We start from the raw sequence: 26,400 nt of genomic DNA, 5'->3' as shown, positions 1-26,400 counted from the left end.
TACAACTTTTGTTCGATATGTTTTTACAAATTGTTAACATGTAAAAAGATATTGTAGAAAAGGTGTCAAAAATTTCTAAATCCTCAACAGGACTATTTTCGAGCCATAGCGAGCGCCGACGTGCGGCACTTCCGGAGAAAAAGAGTTGTGTGTGACAAAAGAGCATACGTTGCTCTATCATCACTGAAAATCTCATGTTTGTGTCTTAAGGCATTTTCGAAAAAAAATGATGGACAATGAGACCCCCTGAAAATCACTAAATCGCTGAAATCTCAAAACCGGAAGTGACGTCATCAAAACAAAAAAATTACTTTCAGCTTTGTTTTATGTTCTATCAGTCCTGAAAGTTTCATGAAAATCTATCCAGCCGTTTTCGAGAAATCGCGTGCACAAAATCGGTAAGAAAAAAAAAACAATAATAATAATAATAAAAATAGTGGAAAAGAAACCTAAGAATAACAAGAAGGTCTTCCGCTGAAGACGGAAGACCTTAATAATAATAACTAGATGAAACTCGTTGCGAGCAACGAGAGGTCTTCCGTCCGATTCCGGAAAGAAAACGTAAAATCGTGCTGAAAATGTAAAAAAAGATTTGCACACAAGGGGATTGAACCCAAGTCGCCAGCACAAAATTTCAACGCACTAAATATTACACTATAGGGACATCTACACTAAATCTACTCGTACATATTTACGAAGCAGTGCCTCTCTCTTAAAATTATGAAAGGCAGGTCACTATTCAAAATTTAGCGCCAAACGCCACGAGTTAATCTTCGCGCTTTTTCTTTGGAATGTTCTATTAAATAGGTGTGATAGCTTCAATTAAATTTAAAAAAAAGAACGTTCTCATAGCCTAAGATTCCAGATTTAGAAAGTATATTTAACACATTTTAAAAAGTCCATATTGTATATATGCTTGTAACACTAAAGCTGTGAAACAGTTATGATTTTTTTTTTCAATTTCCTGTTTATCCCCAAACTGAACTATCCCGATTAGTTAACTGAAAAAGGTTGAAACGTTTCGCCGGAAAACATGGCTCGCCCTTTGATGGTCAAGGAATCAGAAATCATTTATGCTCAATAACTTGAATCAGATCTTTGAAACAAGAATGCTAAAATAAACTCCATGAAGCGATCTTTAAAAAATCGTTTTCTTATATTTGTCTTATTTATAGTTTAATATGACACAAGTGTGTATAGGAAAAACAGTGGTGAAGATTTATACTGACAATATTAATTGATATTCTTTTTTGAGAAAGTATTACTTATATGTTTTTCCGAGATGCACAAAAGATATAAGGTATCGAATTTCATTTGCACATTGTGCGCAATCGTCTTTTGTTTTTCTACTTTGAAAACCAGCCAAAACCAATTATAGAAGACGTTAGTTTGACACAGAACTGCAACGTAACTACGACGGGACAATCCAGGTATACCTATACATTTCATTTATCCTTATGTTACTTTCGTTCAAGCAAACGCTCGGCTGCCTCCGTAAACCACTATTGCGAAATGTCGGCGTTGACAGAGACAGCCGCCATTTTGGACCCGCTTCAGATTTTTGAATGCTAATATCTAGAGTTTAGATTTATCACCATTCAAACAAATTAAATAGTAAGCATTATACGGAGGGCTTCTACTACCATACCAAATATAAATGAAAAATACTGAAAAACAAAAAAGTTAGAAAATACGAATTTTTTAAGTTTGCAATTCGTAACGACCGGAAGTACTGACGACGCACGAAAAGGCAATTCTGCAAACCACAAAGTCATGATCTATCATCTCCAATAAGTCTCCAGTTCATATCCTTAGCCATTTTTGATAAAAAGGGGCGACAAAATCGCATTTTAAAATCAGGAAATTGTCCATAACTTGGCACCAGAAGCGAATTTTCCAAATTTCTCTTCGGATGTAACAACTTCATATAATGACACATATTTTGTGAAAGTTTCATGAAAAACCGCTGAATAGTTTTCGAGAAATCGCCTGCACAAAATTTTGTCAAAAAAAAGAATAATAATAACTAGTGCTAATTGTAACGGGGACCGTTACAGATGTTCCCCAAACGCTCCCCATCTCCCTTTTGGTGATATATTCCCTGTTAGCTTCATTAAATAAGACAAACTTTATGCATTTGAGACTTTAACAACGTTTACCCAGAAGGGTACCAAGTTCATTCAAATTTTAGCATTGTACGCGTGTGCATGTGAATGCATGTGCGTAATGACCATATCATCTTGTCTACACAATCTATATACTTTAATATACTAAATATTAAAGTATTTAATCCAAAAGTATTTAAAAAATACGCTCATTCAAGTGTATTTTTGGTTTTACTCATTTCACATTTCTCATCTCATTATATCTATCTATGTTTCAAATCTCATCCTGTTTGGTTGAAAACTAAGGGAGTTATAGCTATTTAAAGTTTCAGCCAATCAGATTGCAGCGCACGTACACTCACGTGTATGGATGTGCTTGGTGACATACCTTCTTGTAGAAGTCTATTATATCTATCTATGTTCCAAATCCCATCCTGTTTGGTTGAAAACCAAGGGAGTTACAGCTATTTAAAGTTTCAGCCAATCAGATTGCAGCACACGTGCATGCACGTGTTTTCTTGATAATTGCTATATATCATGTTGTAGGATATCCTAATGCATGGCTATGTTCAAAATTTCAAAGGATTTCATCAAAAAACAAGAAAGATATTGAGACTTTAGTTTCAGCCAATCAGAGCGAAGCGCACGTGCATGCGCGTGAGATCTTGCTATTTTGACCATGTCATATTGTCTATGCTACAACTATATTCTTATATTATGAGTTTCAAAGCATTTCATCAAAACGGTAAAGATTTACGTCTATATCAATGAAATCGGTCATTTCACGTGTTGCTCGTGCGCGCTCTTGCAAGCACGTGCACACAAAATGGCATGTTGACAATGTCATCTTATCTACATTTATAATATGTCTACATATTCTAAATATCAAAGCATTACATCGAAAAAATGTAAAAGTTACGGTAATTTCAAGTATATTGGTCATTTCAGGTGTTGCACGTGCGCGCTCTTGCAAGCACGTGCGCGCAAAATGACCTTCGTTCCGCAAATCTACATAACATGCCTACTTACCCTAAAAAGGTTTCCCCTTAATCGGATGTGTACTTTACAAGATCATTCGCGGACAAAATTTTCCCGAGAAGAAAAATAATAATAATAACTAGATATGAAACTCGTTGCGAGCAACGAGAGGTCTTCCGTCCGATTCCTGAAAGAAAACGTTAAATTGAGCAGAAAAATTGAAAAAGATTTGCACACAAGGGGAGTTGAACCCAAGTCGCCAGCATGAAACTCTAACGCACTAAATACTACGCCATCGCGACCTCTACTCTAAATCTACTTGTATATATGTACAAAAGAGTGCTTCTGTCTTAAAATTATGAAAGGCTGGTCACTATTCAAAATTCAGCGATAAACACCACGAGTTAATCTTTGCGCCTTTTCTTTGGAATGTTCTATTAAATAGGTGTGATAGCTTCAATGAAGTTAAAAAAAGAACGTTCTTATAGTCTATTCAAGGTTTAGAAAGTATAATTAACACATTTTACAAACTCCATATTGTATACATGCATTTAACACTAAAGCTGTGAAACAGTTATGGATTTTTAACTTTTTTCAATTTCCTTTGTATCCCTAAAGTGAACTATCCCGATTAGTTAGTCGACAAAGGTTGAAATGTTTCGCCGAAAAACATGGCTCGTCCTACAACGGTCATGGAAACAGATATCATTCTTGCTCAATTACTCTGAGACAAGAATGCTAAAATAAACTCCATGAAGCGATCTTTAAAAAAAAATCTTATTTTTGTCTTATTTATTAGTTTAATATGACACGAGTGTGCATAGGAAAAACAGTGGTTAAGATTTATACTTAAAATATTAATTGATATTCTTTTTTGAGAAAGCATTACTTATAAGCATGATTAAAGATCTGTTTTACCATGGTGCACATAAGATATTAAGTGTCGAATTTCCTTTGCACACTTAGTCTTTTACCAATTATAGAAGACGTTAGTTTGACACAGAACTGCAACGAAACTACGACGTGACAATCCAAGTATTCCTTTACATTTCATTTATCCTTATGTTACTTTCGTTCAAGCAAACGCTCGGCTGCCTCCGTTAGCCGCTTTTACGAAATGTCGGCGTTGTCAGAGACAGCCGCCATTTTGGACCCGCTTCAGCTTTTTGAATGCTTATATCTAGAGTTTAGATTTATCAACTTTCGAACAAATTATATAGTAAGCATTATAAGGAGGACTTCTATTAACATATCAAAAATAAATGAAAAATACTTAAAAACAAAAAAGTTAGAAAATACGACTTTTTTAAAGTTGCATCTCGTAACAACCGGAAGTACTGACGACGCACGAGAAGGTGATTCCGCAAACCACAAAGAGACAAACTATCGTCTCCAATAAGTCTCCAGTTCATATCTTTAGCCATTTTCGATAAAAAGGGGCGACAAAATTGCATTTTAAAATCAGGAAATTGTCCATAACTTGGCACCAGAAGTGAATTTTCCAAATTTCTCTTCGGAAGTAACAACTTCATATAATGACACATATTTTGTGAAAGGTTCATTAAAAACCGCTGAATAGTTTTCGAGAAATCGCCTGCACAAAATTTTGTCAAAAAAAAGAATAATAATAATAAGAATAATAATAATAATAATAAGAAACAATAGAATCACTATAAGGTCTTCCGTGAAGACGGAAGACCTTAATAATAATAAGAAACAGAGTAAAAACAATATGTTCCCCAACTTCGTTTGGGGAACATAATAAGAATAATAATAAGAAACAGTAGAATCACTATAAGGTCTTCCGTGAAGACGGAAGACCTTAATAAGAAACAGAGTAAAAACAATATGTTCCCCAACTTCGTTTGGGGAACATAATAACGTGTCTAGAGGGGAATTTAGTAGAAGGGTAAAGACAAACATTAACAGGAAGGAGGATTATGTTTTAGATAATCGATAATTAGGCTCTGTAATGTTTTCTTGTAGTTAAAAAGCTTGGAAGTAATAGTGTACATTGTACGAAATACATTATGTATCTAGTCTTCAACTTGAATTATGGTGCAATTAATAAAACTAATCATATTTATTGTGTCAATTCCTTTGTTAGCAGATTGGAGTTAAATGAAAAAAAAATGTTAAACTGTCGGTTAAAAAGACTACGATTTGCAATATCCATAATCACAGAACAATGCCTGTATTCTTGTGTTGAGGTATCTAAAAGTGGACTTTCTTTGACATTTTCAATTAGACGGTTTAAATGTTTCAAAATGATAGAGTAAAGTTAAGTGCGAATTTGATGTAGACCAAACTGTTGATTTAAAATGTACATGAGGTAGTAATGAATAAAAAGAGGCATTTGTATTAAAGGTTTATTATAAGACCGATATCCCTGACTAAGCTTACATATCTGTGTATGGTTCATACATGTATATATTGTTTCACTGTGGACTTGAGAGATTTTTAACACTATTGACAGTGTCATTACACTGATAGGGAAAGGTTGTCGAAATTTTTAAACCAAATTTCCTTTCGTTTTCCACTAAAAGGTGTACTTGGTGATAGAGTGTGTGATGGTTAAATCTTTTCTAGTATTCTACATTTCATTGAAAACATAAAATGATCGGGTAAAACAAATGCTTGTATATAAGTTGACAACTTCCTTTATTTATTTGAAATCTATGATGTTCTGATATTCTTTTACTAAGTGATCCTTTGATTTCACCATCATAAACAAGTCAATAAAGATTACATTCTTTACCGTTGACAACATAAGAAGATTTGCAGTTCATTCCGGTAAGATTTTGGTTGAAAGAAGTGTTAGTCATCAAAATGTTACAGGTTTGATAGCTTTTTGCAGAATATTTTGAAAAAAAAATTTAGGATCCGAAAAGGAATTTTCGAATATATATATTGTTTTCTTTTAGGGCACCGGAGATTTAACAAACTGGATTTTTTTTAATACGATTTTAAGCCTCCTCAAGACATCCACCTTCCATTTATAATAGATAAACCCATAACAATTTATTTATGTATTGCAGTTTCATACCACAAGGAATAGGTGTGTTTGAAATTAAATATGTAGTCATTTTCATAATTAATTGGATAATAAGGGTCAATATTATTGGTTAATATAGATTCAAAATATCTGTAGGGTAAATATTTAGATATTCATAATCGTATATTATTTTATCAAGATATGAGTACACAACCGTTTTTAAGTGATCTACATTATTTTATGTGATCTAAAATTGGATAAATCATAGTCACAGTTGTGGCAATGTAAAACACGACCTTCATTCATGTGTTATGTTTTATTATGTAAAAGACAGAGGGTTCGGCGGGTTAAGGGTTGTATAACTGCATGAATTCATACTATTTGAATATGCCGAGAATTGTGCTATACTAAGAATATTGAGAATTCAAACATCATTAATTATGGGTAAACTATTCAATTAATGTCACAAGTATGCAGGAATTGAATGGGGAATGAATAAATATGATACTAATTTCATCAAATCTGCTCTCGTACTATAATTGTTCCATACCAAGAGTGTACATGTACATATTTTTATGTAAAACACATATAGATGTAGGTATGCAGTTTACTTTACAACGTGCATCGAAAAAGGTCAAAATCAATAGCCAATTACTACTTAACTTCAGAATTTTTAAAAGAATTGGTGGGTTTTGATCCTCAAAAATGTTTCTTATTTGTATTTCATTTAAATCTGCTTTATATGTCCTTAGCTGGTTAAAAAAAAACAGGTTTCTTGGTCATGTGCTCGGCACTTTGAAGTGATAGTTGCTCGTCCATCGGATGAGACCTTCAAAGTCGCAGCCCAGTAGCACTACAGACATTGGCACGATAAAGATTCCTCATTTCTCAATAGTCCTAAGTAAAGGTCGGAATTTGACGTCCTTAACAGATATATGCTGACGTCCGCGTACGAGTGAAAAATTTTTCACAAGATATAACACAACATATAATCAATAAATCAACCATTTGTTCTCTATAAATATATTTCTTAATATTTAAGAAATACTGAAAGGGGGGGGGGGTAGACAACAAAAGATACAATATTAACTGAGGAGGAGTGGGTAGGCAACACTTAGATATTCAATGTTTTTTTTTTAAATATATTAACTGTAAATGATAGTTTTGTTATATGCAAACAAAACAAATATTAAAAATAATATTTACTTTTAACAACTTAGGCAAAACAATAATCTTTTTATTCAGTTTATCATCTGCACGCATTATTGTATAAGTACATGTACGTAGTTTTCAAAAATACTGTCTGATAAACGTGTTAATTTCATAGACCCCTACCACAAACGCCAGATTCATTAATATCTTTCAGCACTTGACCTTTCATTTAGCAAAATTAACATTCATTTGTAAATAACATAAAATACAAGTACAGGAACATTTTCACAAAGTTATCAAATAGAAAACTATTATGTAAATGTTTGTAGATTGATAAATTTGACCAATGATGAAGTAAAGACAAATATTTAAACAGTTACTGTGATTTTCATCAGTTACGGAATAAGAAAGTGAACACTTTATGAATACTAATTATTTTTAAAAAATGAAGAGAATTTATATTATACAGTTAAAAATAAAGTGCAGTTATACTACGCTTTAATACTTATCATTACATTAGTCATTAGAAATAAAAATAAAACGCATTGCATCATCTTATTTTCTTTGTATTTGGCCGGTCCAGACATTCAGTCCAAACTCGCTAAGACTTGAAATATTATTCGCCTATTATTATAGGCTTTTCTTTGATATCTTCATTAATATTGCATTGATTTCATGTTTGGCCGGCTTGATTTTGCTTACCTCGATTTATAATCCTCTACGTTTCAACCAAAAGTTTCAACTAAAATTTTTCATTCATTCTTTATCAACTTCGGAAAAAAAAAACTAAGTTGGAAGAATGTTTTCATTAATCTCTTCGTATATTTTGTCTTCTGTCAATGTGAGGGATATTCTTCGGTTGTCTTGATTATTCCTTGAAAAGCTCCTTCGTAATATTTTCTGTATATAGTAAATCAAAACAGTAGTAAGTATGAAGACAAACACGGATCCAAATATCGTTACAATTTGTGAAATTGAAAAATGTTTCCTCTGTGACTGAGTACCAGCATGACTTTGTGATGTTGTTCCGAACATTGTTTGCCTTTCATCTGAAATGTAGATCAGACTCGGAGATACTGTATACAGGGTTATTTTCGCCCCGTGTTATTTTCGCCCTTTTGCACTTGCAAATAGTTTTGCCCCGATTTTAATTCGCCAAATCATAGTTTGTTTAAGAAATTATGCTGTGTAATTTCAATTCGCTCCGTCTTAATTTCGCCCATTAAAGAAGAGGGCGAAAGGGGCGAAAATAAAACGGGGGCGAAAATTTCCCTGTATACAGTAACATACATTTCAAGTGAATATCATTATATTTACCTAAGTATCAATTTATTTAAGATTATCCCCAGTGCTTTGGAAATTACCTTCATCCTTCTAGAAAATAGTATAATTTGATTATTTTTGTTGAAAAAAGTTTTATCATTGGAGTATGAGAGTTCCCAGTATGAATATGATTTTGACATTGAAAACATAAACAGCTTCACGTTACCCCCCCTCCTCTCTCTCTCTCTCTCTCTCTCTCTCTCTCTCTCTCTCTCTCTCTCTCTCATACTTATATATGTGTATGGTAGAGATGGTTTCTGAAATGGTTTTGTAGAATTTGTGTTGATTCAAAGTACATGTATTGCCCTTAGCTTAACATTACATTAATGTAAAAATAAAATAGAAAAAAAATATGATTGATGATAATTGAAAGTTTGCAGGGATTATTACAAAAGACAGTATTAACTTATTTATTCATCTGTTTTTGAAAACAAAAATATATATATATTCCTTTATAATACAGATGATAAATTTTGAAATGTTAACATGCAGTCAATGAACTGAAAGACAAGGTGAGGTGTCTTTGTTTGCAAGAGGATCCAAGTATGTCTTTAATTCTCCTTACCCTTGAGGATCTTGCAAAGACGGCAAGGAAGGTTTCTTATGAGGAGGCAGAAATATATGAGGAGTTGTCAAGACAGACAACTCGGTATCAGACTAAATTAGATATTTCAAGTTCGTGTTTTTCTTTTTTTTTTGGGGGGGGGGGGCAAAGGAAGCAGATGCTATATCAAAAGCTGTTGCAAAGTGCTTGAAAGAAAAATCAGAGTCTTAGAATGAGTCAAAGAGAGTTGAGAAGAAAAAAAAGGTTGAAAGTGGGTATAGAAGAGATGACACACCTGTAAGCCCTTTGAACAATTTTTATCCATATCAGTCACCGAGTATGATGTATCCTTCAGGATATTTTCCTGGTTTTCAGCAAATCGGTGGATCTGAAGGTTATTATGTAAATCAGGGTTGTAAATATGATAGGGCTAGTACATTCCGTCAAGGTTTCAGACCCAGGGGAGCATGTTTGTTCTGTGAGAGCACTACTCATCAGGTGAAAGATTGTGAGAAAATGAAAGCAGCAAAAGGGAAGTAATTTGATTAAGATTGATGTCACTTGATTGAAATGTTTTTCAGCATAATAATTTTGTTTTAATATTTGATTATCATAATACTGAAATGTAATTAAATTTCTTTGTCTACAGTTTAAGGGACACTGATACCCTAGTGGGTTTACAACGTGAATTGTAGGCAAAGGGATTCCTCTTTTAACTGTACTATTGCTGGCTTGTTCTCATTTAGTTAAATGTTTTATACAGAGAAAAAGTACCAAAAGTCTACAAAATGAATGTACATTTATCAAAGTTTAAGACTGGAAAATGGCCAGTGGATTTAATCTTGTAAAAGTTCAAGTCAGAGATCAGCCAGCATGGGTAACACTTGAAGGGGGAGTTCCTTGGCTTGCAAATCACGTCCCTTCGGCTGAAGATGTTCTTGGTGGTGGTGTATAATTAAACATTGAATTCATATTTAGGGATGTCTTCGGTCTTATAACACACCTGGCCGTGCTAACAAATTGAATACCGCGCGTTAGCTCGGTATGATAATTTGTCGGCACGGCCAGGCATGCGCGGATCTAGAGGGGGGGGGGGGGTCGGGGGGGTCAGGACCCCCCCTGGAATTTACCAGGTTAAAAAATGTATATACTAAAACAAGAAAAAAGTTACCATCCATGGACCCCCCCTGGAAAACGCTGACCCCCCCTAGTAAACGCAAATATGTGTTAAATGGGTATGAATAGTGAAACATTTGCCAGCAAATCCACCACTACCCCCCCCCCCCCCACGAAATAGGGTTTTGACGATTGGGCGAGTTTATGTTTTTTTTTTTTTTTTTTTTTTTGCTTGTCAAAAAATTTCTGGGATTGGATTTTTTTTTTCTGACTGGGGTGGACCCCCCCTGGAAAAAATTTCTGGATCCGCGCCTGGCCAGGTGTGTTATAGGACCGAAGACATCCCAAAATATGAATTCAATGCTTATATTTACATTCTCTAATTTTCCTTTATCATAATTGTTTATTTCGTTCATGTTTAATGTGAATTTAGCGCCCTTCGGTATTGGTGTGCTTAAGAAACGTAATAGCCGTTCGTGACGTTGGAAAGCCGTTTGTGACGTTGGAAAGTTAAATAACGCACATAAACATTGCGAGGAAAAAAATTACAAATTCATTTTTAATGCACATTTGTTGGGATTTTATGTTAATTTTAAAAGGGTAGTTTTTTTCAAAGGGAAATTGAGTCAAAACAATATACATTTTGTTGTTCCTAAGTATTAAAAATGCATGTAGTTCCTACTGTGTATTCTAACGCGTGGTGACAAGGTTTGGCGTGTGTTATAGAAATTTGAACGTCGTGGATTTCTAATGGATTTCATAAAGAAAATTACACTGAATGTAAATATTTTTATATAAGACGTTTGTCATTACGTGATTCCAAGTATTTGGAATCTTGTTAACTGCATGAACATCTTTCTTTTTAGGACATTATTGACTCTAAAATGTTAAATGTTGATTTCTTGCAATGGCTTAAAAATGGTGTAAATATTGGTGAATTTTTTCGACATTTTAAGGGAAACTTAAAGGGTCAACATTTTGATTCTGATATCCCACCTAGACAATATTTTAAAAATGCCAATAGCTGCAAACAACATGTTGAATTTATAACACGAGAGTTGTTTGAGAGAATTGCATCTGGTTCAATTAGATTGTTATGCTAGGTGAGTTGTTGTCAACCTCCAAAGGTCATAATGCCCCTGACAGTTGAGCTATCAAAGCCAAGATTATGTTATGATGAAAGGTTTTTGAATCTTTGGATAAAAGATCTACCTTTTATGTTAGATACTTTGAAAGATATTCATAGAATTGTGCAGAAAAACTCGCTCATGGCAACTTGTGATGAAAAGTCTGGTTATGATCATGTGAAATTGACAGAATCATCTCGTCCATATTTTGGTATTCAGTTTGGTGGCTATTTGATGGTTTTTAACAGTCTTCCTTTTGGGTGGAAGGCATCACCTTTTATCTATCAGACAGTAGGTATGTGTGTTACGACATATTTAAGGAAGCTTTCAGTTCATAATACTTTATACATGTATATTGACGATCGGTTTGTTCTTTCAAGGGAAGTGATAGGGATGATGATGAACTAGTTGTTATGGAGTCAAGGAAACTAGTGTATGTAATTGTAGAATTATTGAAGGGGTTAGGGTCACATTGTCTCTTAGTAAATGTTCATTAGACACATCTACTTGTAAAAGATATCTTGATTTCTTGGTTGACTCTGTTAGGCAAGCTTATATACTTCCAGAAGATAAGAAACAAAAATTTATTCAGTTGAGAGAATCAATTCTGTCAGGCAGTGAAGTTGATTTGAGGACTTTGCAAAGATTTTGTGTGAAATGCATTTCTATGTGTTTAGCAGTTCCAGGTTGTGAACTTTTTTGTAGGGAACCTAATGCTGCTATTTCTGTTTGTCAACAAAATAGTAAGAGTGCGAAAATCTCAGAGTCATTGAGAGAAGAACTTGAGAATGGGAGAATTCTGGACACTTGGTCTGGCTGTTCAAAATGGAGGTCTGAGTTCCATAAAAGAATAGAGTTGTATACTGATGGGTAGGGTTTTAGGTTTGGAGCATATGTTAAATTAGAAAACGGTTGTACTGTACAAGGTGATTACTGGGAAAATAATGATTGTGGACCAATTCATGAAAAAGAAGCTGATGCTGTTCTTAAATCTTTGCAATCTTTAAGTGATGTTTTACAAGACTCTAGTGTTGAAGTTTTGTCTGATAACATGGGTATGGGGTCTTGGAAAAATCAAGGAAGAAAATCGAGGCCATTAAATTGTATTGTGAAGAAAAGTTTTGGATTTGTTGTTGAACATAACATTGATTTACATTTAACTTATGTTCCTTCAGATTTGAATCTTGCTGATATACCTTCACGTTCTTTTAACTTGGCAGATAGTATGTTAAGTGAGAAGTCTTGGTCAGTGGTTGAGTCATGGTTTGGCCCTCATTCTGTGGACATGATGTCTTTGGATTCTAATGTTATGAGATCAGTAGATGGTAAAGCTCTGAAACATTTTACACCATATCATATGCCTTCATCATCTGGAGTAAATGTGTTTTGTCAAAATTTCACTGGGGAGGAGAATTCGCATGTGTATTCACCTATTACTTTTATTATACTTCTTGTACTGAATTTCCTTGAAGAGCAGGGTGTTGTTGTTCCACAGATGAATCCTATTCCTATATGGTGGCCAAAACTTCAGTCATGCTCAATTGGTTCAGTTTGTCTGGGGTTAAAGGGAGAAAAAGGATGTGTTAGGATACCTAGTAGGAATGGTTTTGTTTTAGATTCAGTTGGTTTAAATGGCCCTTACTCGCATATCGAGTATCATTCATGTGATTTTGAATATTACATTGTATTTCTTGATTAATTGTAGGAGAGAATTTCAGATGTGCATATAGATTGTGAGGCAATTGACAGGAGACTTTTACAGTTGGATGAAATTACTGTGTCATCACCTGGGTTTGAAGAAGAAGAACAGTCTATTCGAAATTTTTAGTAAATTCTCAAAAAGTTTTTCCTTATCACTTGCGAAATGTACACCATATGTAAGACGACTTTTGGTTTGGAAAGATTCTAAACGGAAAACAATCAAGTTGCCCATCTTTAGGTACTAAAACTAATGTTGAATGTAATTGCCAAAAGCGCTTAGCCTCTGGAACAATAGAGTGCATGATTCAGCAGCTGATTCAAATATTTGATGAGCAGGGTTTTGAAAGATATTGGGATCTGATTTCGGGGTTTGGGAATCCTGCTGCATCTCCTTTAGTTAAGGAATATTTAAAATTAATTAGAGAAGAACAGGCTAAGTCACATGTATTTCCAAACAAGCAAATGCAATATTTTGGTCGAAGGTTAGGGCAATATCATTGTTTATTGACAGGGAATTGAAACGTAATGGTCTTCATGTTAGATAAAGGTATGTCTTGTTAAGGGATCAGGATTGGTTAAAACTTCAGTTTTTCACTGGTGATAGAGCTAGTGATCTTTTCTTGGTTGTTGCACAGGAGGTTAAGTGTCTAACTGATGGGTCAGGGTAAGTGTTCAAACATACATTTGGAAGGACTCTTAGAGGTGATAAAAGTAAAAGCAATTCATTTGTGATTAAAAAATGTACTGATCTTGTAGTTTGTCCAGTGAAGGTTTACTAGATTTTGTTAGGTTTTCAAAGTCGCACAATGTTGATTTATCCAAGGGATACTTGTTCAGAACAGTTGCAGAGTGTGGCAGAGTTTTGGAAAAGAATGTCAGTTACTCAGTGGTGTATGAGAGGTTGAGATGTTATTCGTCAACATTAAGAATTTATGAGGGGGAAACGCCTCATAGTTTTCGATCAGGGTGTGCTATTACTATGGCATATTCAGGGTCAGTAGATAATGTAGATCAAGTTATGAATCACGCAGGATGGTTTGGAAAGTCAAGCGCAGAGTATTATTGTAGAATGTCAACACTTGTAGATTCTGGAGTGGTTGCATCAAAGTTGGCAGAATCTGTGCATCAGGCAGATATGGTTGAGAAAGAGTATAAAGATAAGGCAGATTATTCAGGTTTAAAAAATGCATTCTATTGAGAGAAAGAAGTTGTATACAAGTTAGGTGAGAAAGAAAAGTTGCAAAGATTACGATACATTTTGGAGTATTGTTAGTTATACAGAGCATGGTACTTTCAACAAAAGAATACATGTATTACTATGGGATTATCAATAATGTTAATAAGTTGTTATTATATAAAAATGTATCTAGTAATGGTTGTAATGATAATGAAATTGAGATATAAAATTTGGTATTGATTTTAGTTTTGAGTATTGGGAATGGAGAATTTGTTGAATGGTTATATTGAATGGATTTCCTACTTTAATGTAAAAATGGTGAAAGCGGTAATCGTATTGCAGAGTTTTCATTCCGAAACTTAACGAAACTGAATGCAATAGATATTAAACACTGAGGATATGGTTAGATCATCATTGGTTAATATCAAAGCGGAAGTTAAGAGACATGTTAATCAGTAGTAGTTCAACACCTGTGGAAGAAGAGATTAGGTGGATGCACATGCAAGAGGCAGATGGTTATTAATATATGTATTCAAATATGATTGCGTTTGGTGGAAGGTTTTCCCACCCTTCCACCTAAAAAAGGATATTAAAGCTACATGTATTAAAATATGGATTGCTAAAAAGATATGTTTAATATCATCTTGCATTTAGTACCTTTCCAAGCAGAGTTTTCATTCCCAAAACTTAACGAAACTGAATGCAATAGATATAATATACTGAGGATATGGGTAGATCATCATTGGTTAATATCAAAGTGGATGCTAAGAGACTTGTTAATCAGTATTAGTTCAACACCTGTGGAAGAAGAGATTAGGTGGATGCACATGCAAGAGGCAGATGCTTATTAACACATGTATTCAAATATGATTGCGTTTGGTGGAAGGTTTTCCCACCCTCCCACCTAAAAACAGGATGTTAAGGCTACATATATTAAAATATGGATTGCTAAATAGATGTGTTTGATATCAACTTGCATTTAGTACTTTTCCAAGCAGAGTTTTCATTCCCCAAACTTAACGAAACTGTATGTAATAGATATTAAACACTGAGGATATGGGTAAGTCGAATACCCTTCAATTTAATTCAAAATTTCTCCCAGTGACGTTAACCAAAATGATTCTTACTTTGATTTCCTGGTTGCTTGCATTTTCCTGTTGTAAAAACACATGTTTTTAGGCAAGCTTGTAGACAGAGGGACTGACATCCATTTCCGTAATGCCCTGCAGGACAAGACTTCTGACAGTTGATTCCAAAGTATCCAGGAGGGCATCCTAGTATATGTATAAAAATAGTTTCAAAAACCCTATAAGCAAGACAAAATAATTGATATACTCACTCGAATGATTTGATCGAACACTTTAAAAGTAGACGCTGTAATTATGATTGCTGATACTAAAAAATGAGTTATTTGAAATTATTGATAGCCTCGTTGGCTGTTCAATGAACTAGCAAATATGTTTTTTTGAACAGCCAACTCGTGCCAGTATTCAGAAATATATAAAGCTCGATAAAAATAAATAACTCTGTGTATCAAGGAAGCAAAAACTCCAGAACATATTATTTAAAGAAATGCAAAAATAGATCCTATTTTTTTGCAGAAAATGTTAATTATTTAAAAAATGACAAAAATACAAGCGTCGATGATGTAAAATGAAAAAAAAATATTAGGAATTTCTTAACTAAATCCTTTCATAGGCAGTCAAAAAGAAAATAACTACCACATAGCATAGTCAGAATCGAATATACACAATTTTTTATCTTACATCAATTCAAAATATTATAACATGTATTTTTTTTAAACAAGAAGGTTAACCTACCTCTACATGTATTTGACTTCTTGTCAAAGATTTCATTTTCTAAGCAGTATCTACCATCTCTGCAAAAGAAACTTCTTCTCAAAGAACATGGGCAGTCATAACAGCAATAAAATGCTATTTGACACAACAACTTACTGTTTATTGCCACACTGAATTCTTTCTACAAAGATGAAAATGAAGAGTGATACTACAAGACCTCTAGAAAGCATTGTATCTTTACTCAAACAGATCAAAAAAGCTTCTTTTATAGGTTACATATATTATTATTTCCTAGCTAATTTATGCCAAACATGACTACACTTCCTTAAAATACATTTATCCTTCCTGATCATACTTGGATACTTATCTCCTAGAATACAGTTTAAATTGCATAGTTAAGCAATGACACTTACAATCTTAATTAAATACAAGCTTTCGAAAAATTGATTTATTTCTAGAAAAATTGCATTGACCTTATCCATTCCCGTAATATTTGCAATATGTTTAAGGTCATACGATTTCGTGGAAGACCCTATATACATGTAGTGATTCTAATGTTTCTTAAATTCTTTTTAGACAAAAAATATTATGCAGGCAATTTCTCAAGAACTATTCAACTGTTTCAATTAAACTTTCACAAAATATGAGTCATTACATGAACTTTGTTATCACATGGAAACGTTGGGAAATTCTCTTCTGCTGCCAAGCCATTAACAATTTTCTGATTTTAAATTGACAATTTGTCGCCCCTCTTCAAGAGTAGTTAATTATATGAACTGGAGTCGTATTGGAGATGGAGATGATAGAACATGACATAAATATGAAGAATCACCTTTTTGTGGTTCGGCAGTACATCTGGTTGCTATCGAATGCGAATTTGAAAAAAAAAAATCAAATTTTCAAACTTTTGTGCACGTTTCAATATTTTTTATTTATTTTAGTAAGTTTAATAAAGACTTTTTTGAGAATGCAAAAATTATAATTTGTTTTAGAATCAAAAAAAGCCAAACCCAAAATATTTGCATTAAAAATTTGAAGCAGTAGTTGCTCTCAATAATAAAAAAAGTGATTTAAAACTAGAGGTACTGTGAGCAATGAGCTTCCCCGCTATTATGAGTGCCTCCCATATCAATATACGTATACGTAATGACATTGTTCATGTTTTGCTACGGGAAACCAAAAATATGTGTCGGATCAAAAAGTAAAATAGGAAGTGCACAATGACATTATGTAATAAAGATTCACTGAAAGTTTCATCAAATTTCACTCAATTGTATAAGCTGAGCTACAGATTAGAGATGGGTACCCCAAAGCGCATCAGACGGATGGACGGACAGACGGACGGACGTACTGACGGACATCCCGATTACTATATAGCCTCCCGCTTTTATGATTACTGGGAATGAATTCAAATTTGATCATCATTTATAATATTTAACTACACATCCGCAAATAGTCCCCTCTGTATCATGCAAATTAAGCCCAAAATAAATTCAAAATCTCATCTTATCCATTTGATGCATTTAATCAATTCTAAAAAAGGAACCTAGCAAGAATGTTTTTTTTTTGTATGATATTCCATTGTTCTTACTACGTATGTTTTTCAAAGCATTGCAATATCTGCAAAATACCCCCAGAAAATACGAACTGCAAATCTGTCTTTGTTACATTAAAACCCTGTAGTTATTCTTCTTATGTAAAAATTAAGTATTCAATTTGTTTGCAATCACTAGAATTATTATTATACCGGTATGAGCAATGAACATTATTTATTCTTGACTTACTTTTATTGCAATTATATTAATACTGATCATATCTTTGTTGATGATGCTAATTCTAAAACTTTTATTTTTTTTTTTTTTTTAGTTGAAGCAAGTCAATGTTACAACTTACAGTAAATGTTTCATGTATGTTCATGACCACAAATGCTGAATAATTAGGACTTTGTCTTTGAAAAAATATGAAGGAGATCTAAGACATTAAGACTTGAGTGTCAAATATAATCAAATTAATCAAAAAGTATCATCACATAACACGTAAAAACTGTAATTACTGAATAAACGTGATATTCCATCATTCCTTGATTGATGATTGTATATTGTTTAACGTCCCTCTCGAGAATTTTTCACTCATATGGAGACGTCACCGTATGCCGGTGAAGGGCTTCAAATTTTGACCTTTACTCGGCACTCAGGGCCATTGAGCAGTGAGGGATCTATATCTTGCCAACGCCTACCGCTGACATGGGGCCTCGGTTTTTAAGGTCTCATCCGAATGGCCCGCAACTTTCACTTCAAAGTGCCGAGAGCATGGCGAAGGAACAGTTGCTACCCATTCTAACGACTAGGTCAGTCGCGGCCGAGATACGAACTCACGACCTCCCGATCCATCACATTGTGAAAGAATATCTAAATGATTTTCTGTTAGTGTTTGATAGAATATCAGAATTTTGTCAACTTGAGATTTTCCTTACCATCTTAAAGATTGTTTTAAAAATTTTCCCTGGCTTAGGCTTGTTGTAAGAGAAAGACAGTAAACATTTTATTCTAGAAAGACTAAAACAGCCAACGTTCTCCAAATATGTTGTTGAAAGCGAGATTTACTGTGTTTTTTAGCTCAGAGTGAATAGCTATGCCGTTGAAACTACTCAATCATGACCTCACAGATTATAACACTATTTTACAAAGGTCAGATTGGCATTCAGCCTATCGGATACCTACCCTAACAAAAAATTACTATAGTAAACTATAGTTAACTATGGTTTACTATAGTTAACTATAGTACCAAAGTTATAACTTTGGAACTTTGATTTACTATGGTAATAACTTTGGAACTTTGATTTACTATGGTGAAAACTTTGGAACTTTGATTTACTATGATGAAAACTTTGGAACTTTGCTTTACTATGGTGTAAACTTTGGAACCGATAAATAAGCAGTATTTATTTAAATATATTTAATTTTGATTATAAATAATTATTAATAATTAAAATATTTAAGTTGTTGAAGTAATTACAAATAGAACATTGGAACTTTAATATACTATAGTAAAAACTTTGGAACTTTGTTTAGCTATAGTAAAAAAAATTTGGAACTTTAAAAACCTATGGTATAAACTTTGGAACTTTGATTTACTATGGCGAAAACTTTGGAACTTTGATTAACTATGGCGAAACTTTGGAACTTTGATTTACTATGGTGTAAACTTTGGAACTTTGATTTACTGTGGCGAAAACTTTGGAACTTTGATTTACTATGGTGAAAACTTTGGAACTTTGATTTACTATGGCGAAAACTTTGGAACTTTGATTTACTATAGTAAAAACTTTGGAACTTTGATTTACTATGGCGAAAACTTTGGAACTTTGATTTACTATGGTGAAAACTTTGGAACTTTGATTTACTATAGTAAACTATAGTTAACTATAGTTTACTATAGTATTTTTTGTTAGGGTAGTGTATTTCCCACAATATATATTGTTTTTTAATGAAAACTCCCGAGAGTACGTCACAAACTTACTGATGTTTTATCAGAGTATAACGTATAATGTTTCAAATGGTTTCAGAAACTTTACATCAAAATTGAAAGAGAATGAATTTGAGACCCGTGATGAATTATAAAAGTTTACGATTATTTTTAAAAACAATTGCTTGTTTCTGTAAAAAAAAACAAGTTTATGACATGAATGCTTGGAAAAATCATATTATTTCGGGCAAAGCACTTGGGAATTTGGCGTTTCTTGGCTCAATAAATCTTCATGTTTCCCGAAAATTTATGCAATAAATGTATAAAATTCTCATGCTATAGTCGAACCTCGATTTTATAACATGGATGGGAGGAGATTTTTTTTTCACTAGTGCGAAGGCAATACTCCAATAGTTTTTAAAGAATATAGGTATGTATCCATGTGCAACTGGATCCATTCTGCATATATTTATAAAATTTAGCAGAACGTGGGAATATAAACCCCCAAAAGATGATTAACACGAACTATTGTGTACTAAAAAGTATTCATATTGAAAGAGTGACAAAAGGGTTGTCGAAATTGTATACAAGTATTCATATTTTAGGGAACTTACTGAAGTAGGGTATTAGAAATTATCGACCACTAATCAATATTTAGAGTACAATTTCTAATACAACAATGCATGCATTCGCATGTAATATGGATTAATATTTGAAACACATGTACATGTATTAAAATATTTTCTTTACATCAGTGCGTTAATACTGTTTTGTTTAAATTGGGCTTTCAATTTTTGTCTTAAAGTGCATAGCAGAAAAAATTAATAGCTTTGTCTTCTTTTCTTCTCTAGGGATGATGCAGTTGGTAAATACTATATGCAATGACATGACCATGGCATGCAGATTTGGGAATTTTAAATGAAATTTCATTTTGCCAGATCAGTGGTGAAGTAATTAAAATTTGATGTATTTGTTTGTAGATAGAACGTCTAGCAAAAGGATAATTGTTGCTTTAATTTTTGATGTCAGACAAATAAATCATTGAAATTATGGTATAGTGATATCAACTTTCATCGATCTAGGAAATTGTTTTCATGTTTAGCAAACTATCTAGCTATTCAAATAATCCAAAATAAAATTCCTTTTTCACTCATTTCTTTGTTATACAAGCCAGAATTAGTTTTTGCTTCCGGTATATAAACGCTTTAAATTAACTTTTGAAGGGTAGTTTTATTTGTACATTCCTTGAATTCATTTCTTCATTTTCAACGTTCATATTTAGGAATATAATCCTTGCAAGACACAAATGCTGTCTTAATGCATTTGTTTATAAATAAATAATTATCTTAAAGTCCTCACTTGCATTTTATAGCGTACCATACATGCATTTGTGCCTCTCATGAATACCATGACTGAATTAAGAGATTAAGAAAATTGTTCTGAGTGTAATTTTAGTTTTTCTATATATAATTATATTTTTCTGTATATCTAACAAGTTTTTCTGTATACATCTCAAGCTTTTCTGTATTTATGATGTTTTTCTGTATATATATAATAAGCTGTCCCAGGAAATATACATGTATAACAAACCTTTATGCATATGTAACAAGTTCTCTAGGGAAACAATACATTTAAGCTATAGAGGTCTGAAAGAGTTTTGTTTCCTCGATTGAAACTGGAAATATTCAATTTCATTTATATCTTGTCAGAAATTATTGCATATATTCACAGGAATGCAAAATAAAATAATAATTCTGAAATACGTTCATATTTAGGAATATAATCCTTGCAAGACACAAATGCTGTCTTAATGCATTTGTTTATAAATAAATAATTATCTTAAAGTCCTCACTTGCATTTTATAGCGTACCATACATGCATTTGTGCCTCTCATGAATACCATGACTGAATTAAGAGATTAAGAAAATTGTTCTGAGTGTAATTTTAGTTTTTCTATATATAATTATATTTTTCTGTATATCTAACAAGTTTTTCTGTATACATCTCAAGCTTTTCTGTATTTATGATGTTTTTCTGTATATATATAATAAGCTGTCCCAGGAAATATACATGTATAACAAACCTTTATGCATATATAACAAGTTCTCTAGGGAAACAATACATTTAAGCTATAGAGGTCTGAAAGAGTTTTGTTTCCTCGATTGAAACTGGAAATATTCAATTTTATTTATATCTTGTCAGAAATTATTGCATATGTTCACAGGAATGCAAAATAAAATAATAATTCTGAAAACAGTAACATTTTCCATAAACGCGACAGGAAATTCTAAAAGGCAACATTCTTTTAAACATAAAGCGCTTACCAAGTTGAGTGCAAAAAGTTATTTCTTGATCGATCGAACGATTAAAGTAATATGAGCTGCATTTTTGAAAAAAATGATTTTGATTGCAAAATTTGTTTGTATGCTTAATTTATATGTAATTTTAATCCTTATGATCAATAGGACCAAATTAAAGTTTAAAATGTTTCAGAAGAAATATTTATGTGCCATCAAATATAGAGTGTAACATAAGAAATCAATATTGTACAGGACGACAATAATGTAATTTTGCTTAAATCAAAGTGCATGAAAAGCTCTTCCATCGTAAATATAAGGAGAAGAATTTATAAATGATCTATTTTTCTTTCGTTGAAATAGTTATTTACAAATTTGCAACAAAATTTTCTCATGTGAAACATGCAGCCCATATTGCTTTAATAGTCTGTCTTTCCAATACGCAAGTTTCGTACCTCTCCTACGTTAGAGGCGCAAAAAGTATCCATTTCAGAATGTGGGACAGATTGTTTATGTATACAAACGTGCAGAAATAAATGAACGATATTTATGGCTTGTAAGATTTATTAAATGTTATAGAAAGATAATAATGTTAAGCATTGATGCATTTAATTGAAGATTTTGTCAAGCTCAACTATTCATATTTACAAATCTGCTTTCAATTATAGGGTACTTGAAAACGAGAGAAACGTCGTAGTGTTTATAAAAAGTAACCTTTTTTCTTGATTTTACAAACATTTTCTAAAATGTCAGTGGGTTTTTCGAAGTTATAATAAGGAAAAGAATCAATGTGTCATTTAGATTGCCGACGTTCAATGATCAGATGCATGTGTACCGTATTTATTAGAGGTCCTTACCTCTTCCCCTGTCTGGAAAGTCTCACATCCACTGATGTTGTCTTTTTTGTTACGATTTTTTTGCTTAAAATAAGACATCTTTACATTAATTCGGTTATTCTCGAGTTGTAGAGTGCATCCTGACAATCATGTAGTTATGATAAACCAATATCGATGATGCAATGTATCCCATACATAAATATCTGTCCCACCTGTCTGTTTATGCAGCAACGAAACCCCCCTCCCTTCTCTACAAAAGAGCGCACCAAGGGAGATTATCTCGAAACATGCGTATTGAACGTATACATTTGTTTGACATCACTTTTTTGTGTTAAAATTTTTATACAATCCATTTATGAACGAATATGCTGTATTAGTTTCGATTCAATAGTTGTTGGGGAAAATTAAACCCCTGCAAAAAGATATCTAACTGTTTACGCCATAGCCATGCCAAAACATATAAATAATATCTGCCAATTGCATCATCTTTGGAAAAATGAAGAACTTTATGTCCTTTTTTTATATACAAATTGATAGGCAAATTTAATTAACAGAGAATAAGAGATGTAAGCAAACAATAAATTGCATTTACATTTCAGACATTCTAAAGTATCTGTACATTTATATGTATTTATAAGAAAAAATATAAATTCATTTCATTTCATAAAAGAAGAAATTCGATAAGTTTGAAATCTTTACTGAACTAATCCTTTTTACATCTAAAACATAAAATAGTTTCAAACCAGTTGTAAAATCCGGATTAGGTTAGAAAAAAGAGCATAGTTTAAATTTCCTCGTGAGAAAAACAATTTACATAATTATATGACAATAATTATAATGATGGTATTTCTGATCTCCTTATTAGTTGTCTGAGATCTAACATTTGATGAAAAAAAATTCTCAATTACGTCTACGAACACGTGCCTTTCGAATTGAACATAATGACATATTATTTTATAATCAAGCTAAAAAATATCGAGAAACTTCAAATACGAGGTTTGTTAGAAAAGTTCGCAGACTGACTGATTTACGGAAAATCTAATTGTATAATGTGAAGTGTGACCAACGTCTGACTACTTTCCTATCCTTTGTTTATTAGTATGTAAAAAATCAGGTCCATTTACTAAAATTAAAAAAAAAAATACAAAGATGTTTTCTTTGTGGTCATAGGATTTACGGAGCAATCACTTGACGTTAAGTGACGTGACAATCAAATTTCAAACCCGTTAAGCTTTTCGGAGATCAAATTATCATTCAATCTTTAGACTTTTCCATTCTTTTTTTCTACCCTAAAAATTAAATATTTACATCAAGGCATGTTACTTTTCTTCTATTATGTCTTTTGTGTTGTTTCGGATATTTGTGAGATCTTAAAATAAGATCTCAGTGCTGTTAAGGGATTAGGTATGAAATCAAGGCAAAATCCACTGGCGCAGATCCATGCAATAAGCATGATAAGCGTGGTAATGTGATATTGCAGGAGTTGATTACTGAAAATGTTAATCCTTCCATTCTTATAAAGCTACTACCTTTTGTTCTGTGTACGTAAAAGCAATTTCAGCAGCTTCTAGAAACGTTTTAGTCTCTTTTTAGACATTTTCCTGTATACACGCATAATTTTTCTGTAGCTCGTTGTTCCATGACGTTCAATGACGTTCCCATTCTTGGCTAAATTTTTACGCGTTGATTATTTATAAATTGTTATAAAACAGTCATATACCCTCCAATTTAATGCAAAATTTCACCAAGTGACGTTTCATGATTACTGTAGCGACGGGCAAAATATTATGAATCCTTTTTGCGCCTCAAATGTGCAATTTTTAACATCAATAAAATGTCTATGTAATGTGAACGTGCGAAAACGAAGCATGCTCCATAAAGCATGTTTTATCAAAATGAAATAGCTGGATATTTTTTAAGGATCACCGGAAAACATCAAATCTTTGTACATTCGCAGCTAGGATAAGGCCGTCCGTAAAATATCAAACTGTTCAAATTGTAGTAACTTCTGTGAACTACCTAGATATGACGTCATAATAGAATATGACGTCAAGTCAATGCATACTTGATCTGCCATGAAGGGGAAAGTGTCATAATTATAACATGGCATGTAGATTTATTTTGGGGACTTATTGTTTAATTCAAGTGTAAGGATTGTTTTTCAGGCTCGAGTGTGCTGTTATGATGTTGAACATTTGAAATTTAAATATCCCCATTCCTTTTGCTTGTCCGATATGCACATATTCAAACAGTAGCAAAAAAATGTGAAACGCTCCCCTTACACGTCCGTAGACAGAGTTGGAATTTATGAATCGTGTTTATTTTCGACTAGCACAAGTGATAAACAAGGACAAATTGAAGATATTTTGTGTTAATCTACAAGAGAAGTATGTCCTTTGACTGAATTTTGCTGGGGGATTGTGTGTAGTTAATCCATTTTTGTATAAATTGTGATAAAGAGTGGAAAATACCCCCTCTTATGTTAGTAAGTTTAATTTCTCTTAAGATATTTTCTAAACGAGTAAAAATCAACCCTGCCCCCAGCATTATTTTTCTATGTACCAGAGATCACAATGAATTGATCTATGTAACAAAATTTGCACAATATTTTTGTTTTGCACTTGTGCCGAAGGGATTTTTTGTGCACCAATTAGGAATATCATTAATCTCCGTCACGTGATCAACAGTCACGTGACATCACAAAAATGCTTTAAAATAAAACCTGATTACACTATAATCTCACGTTGACTGTCATTTCAAACAAAGATTACATATTAAAATTAAAATCTAGCTCAAAATGAAATGTATATATTCAAGACAGCCTTATCATAACTGCGTTAGTTGGAAAAGATGTAATTCGTTTTTATCTCAGGAGTTTTACTGGTTTCATCAAAATAACGCGCTCACAGTAGGACTTGTCAGCGAACTTTTCTTATAGCCCTCGTATATACACAAAAGTAAAAGTAATTACACTTTCATCATGCTTCTACTATGGAGAACATAATATTCAGTGACATGAAATTGAGGGGGATGGGGCTGCATTGGGAACTGTCCCATTCCCACACTTTTTGTATCATTATAAGGCTTGTTGCCCCACACCTATCCCTACAAATGTCATAATCAATGGAACCAGAACACCGTTTTCCTCAAAATAATATTAAGTTTTCGAGAGTTCTACTCGTTTTAAGGATATACATTTTTTTTTACCGATAGATTGGTTTTCAGTTTCTATTTTTAGAATCACCATATCAAAATCGATCCCTTGTGTCTGAAATTTAATCACTTCTCTACACTGAACAAACTAAAATTTGATTTTAAGAATTTCAAATTAATAAAACTGCCTACAGGTTTTTAACTTCCCCTTCTTTTAATGTGTTTTGCTAGGCCTTTGGCATTGTGAAGAAGTGAATGACATTGGATATTTGATAAGCTTGTATCATTTAACTTTAATTGCTGTTTTCTTGGTGAACCATGTTTTAGCCAGCTTCATCGTGCAATATTGTACTCGCCTTTCGGGATTGGTGAATATTGTATTTCTCAGCTAAATCATAGTTTTGACATAGAAAACAGCAATTAATGTACAGTGTTAAAATTACCCATGGATAAAAAGTGCATCATCTAGACCAAACCATTTTTGATTTTAGAAGGAAGAGATGTGCAACATTTGATCGACTTTCAAAAACTATCAGCATTCACGAGCAATGCAATTGATATAGAAATGACAATAATACTGGAGATGAAAAACGATTAAACCCTTATTATTAAATATTATAAAATTGAACATG

General features: G+C 32.8%; 2 pseudogenes; both read left to right on the top strand.

The window, feature by feature from the left end:
* The first annotated feature begins 9,920 nt into the window (after positions 1-9,920).
* Positions 9,921-13,008, top strand: LOC134283788 (uncharacterized; annotated as a pseudogene).
* A 196-nt stretch (positions 13,009-13,204) lies between these two features.
* On the top strand, positions 13,205-15,468 carry LOC134283790 (uncharacterized; annotated as a pseudogene).
* The last annotated feature ends 10,932 nt before the right edge of the window (positions 15,469-26,400 follow it).

The sequence above is a fragment of the Saccostrea cucullata genome, unplaced genomic scaffold (genome assembly GCF_032062105.1).
Source record: "Saccostrea cucullata isolate Sc308-1 unplaced genomic scaffold, CSIRO_AGI_Scuc_v1 ctg5130, whole genome shotgun sequence".
In the NCBI taxonomy this organism is placed as follows: domain Eukaryota; kingdom Metazoa; phylum Mollusca; class Bivalvia; order Ostreida; family Ostreidae; genus Saccostrea; species Saccostrea cuccullata.
The sequence above is the reverse complement of the archived record's forward strand: the minus strand, read 5'-3'. Positions and strand labels throughout refer to the sequence as shown.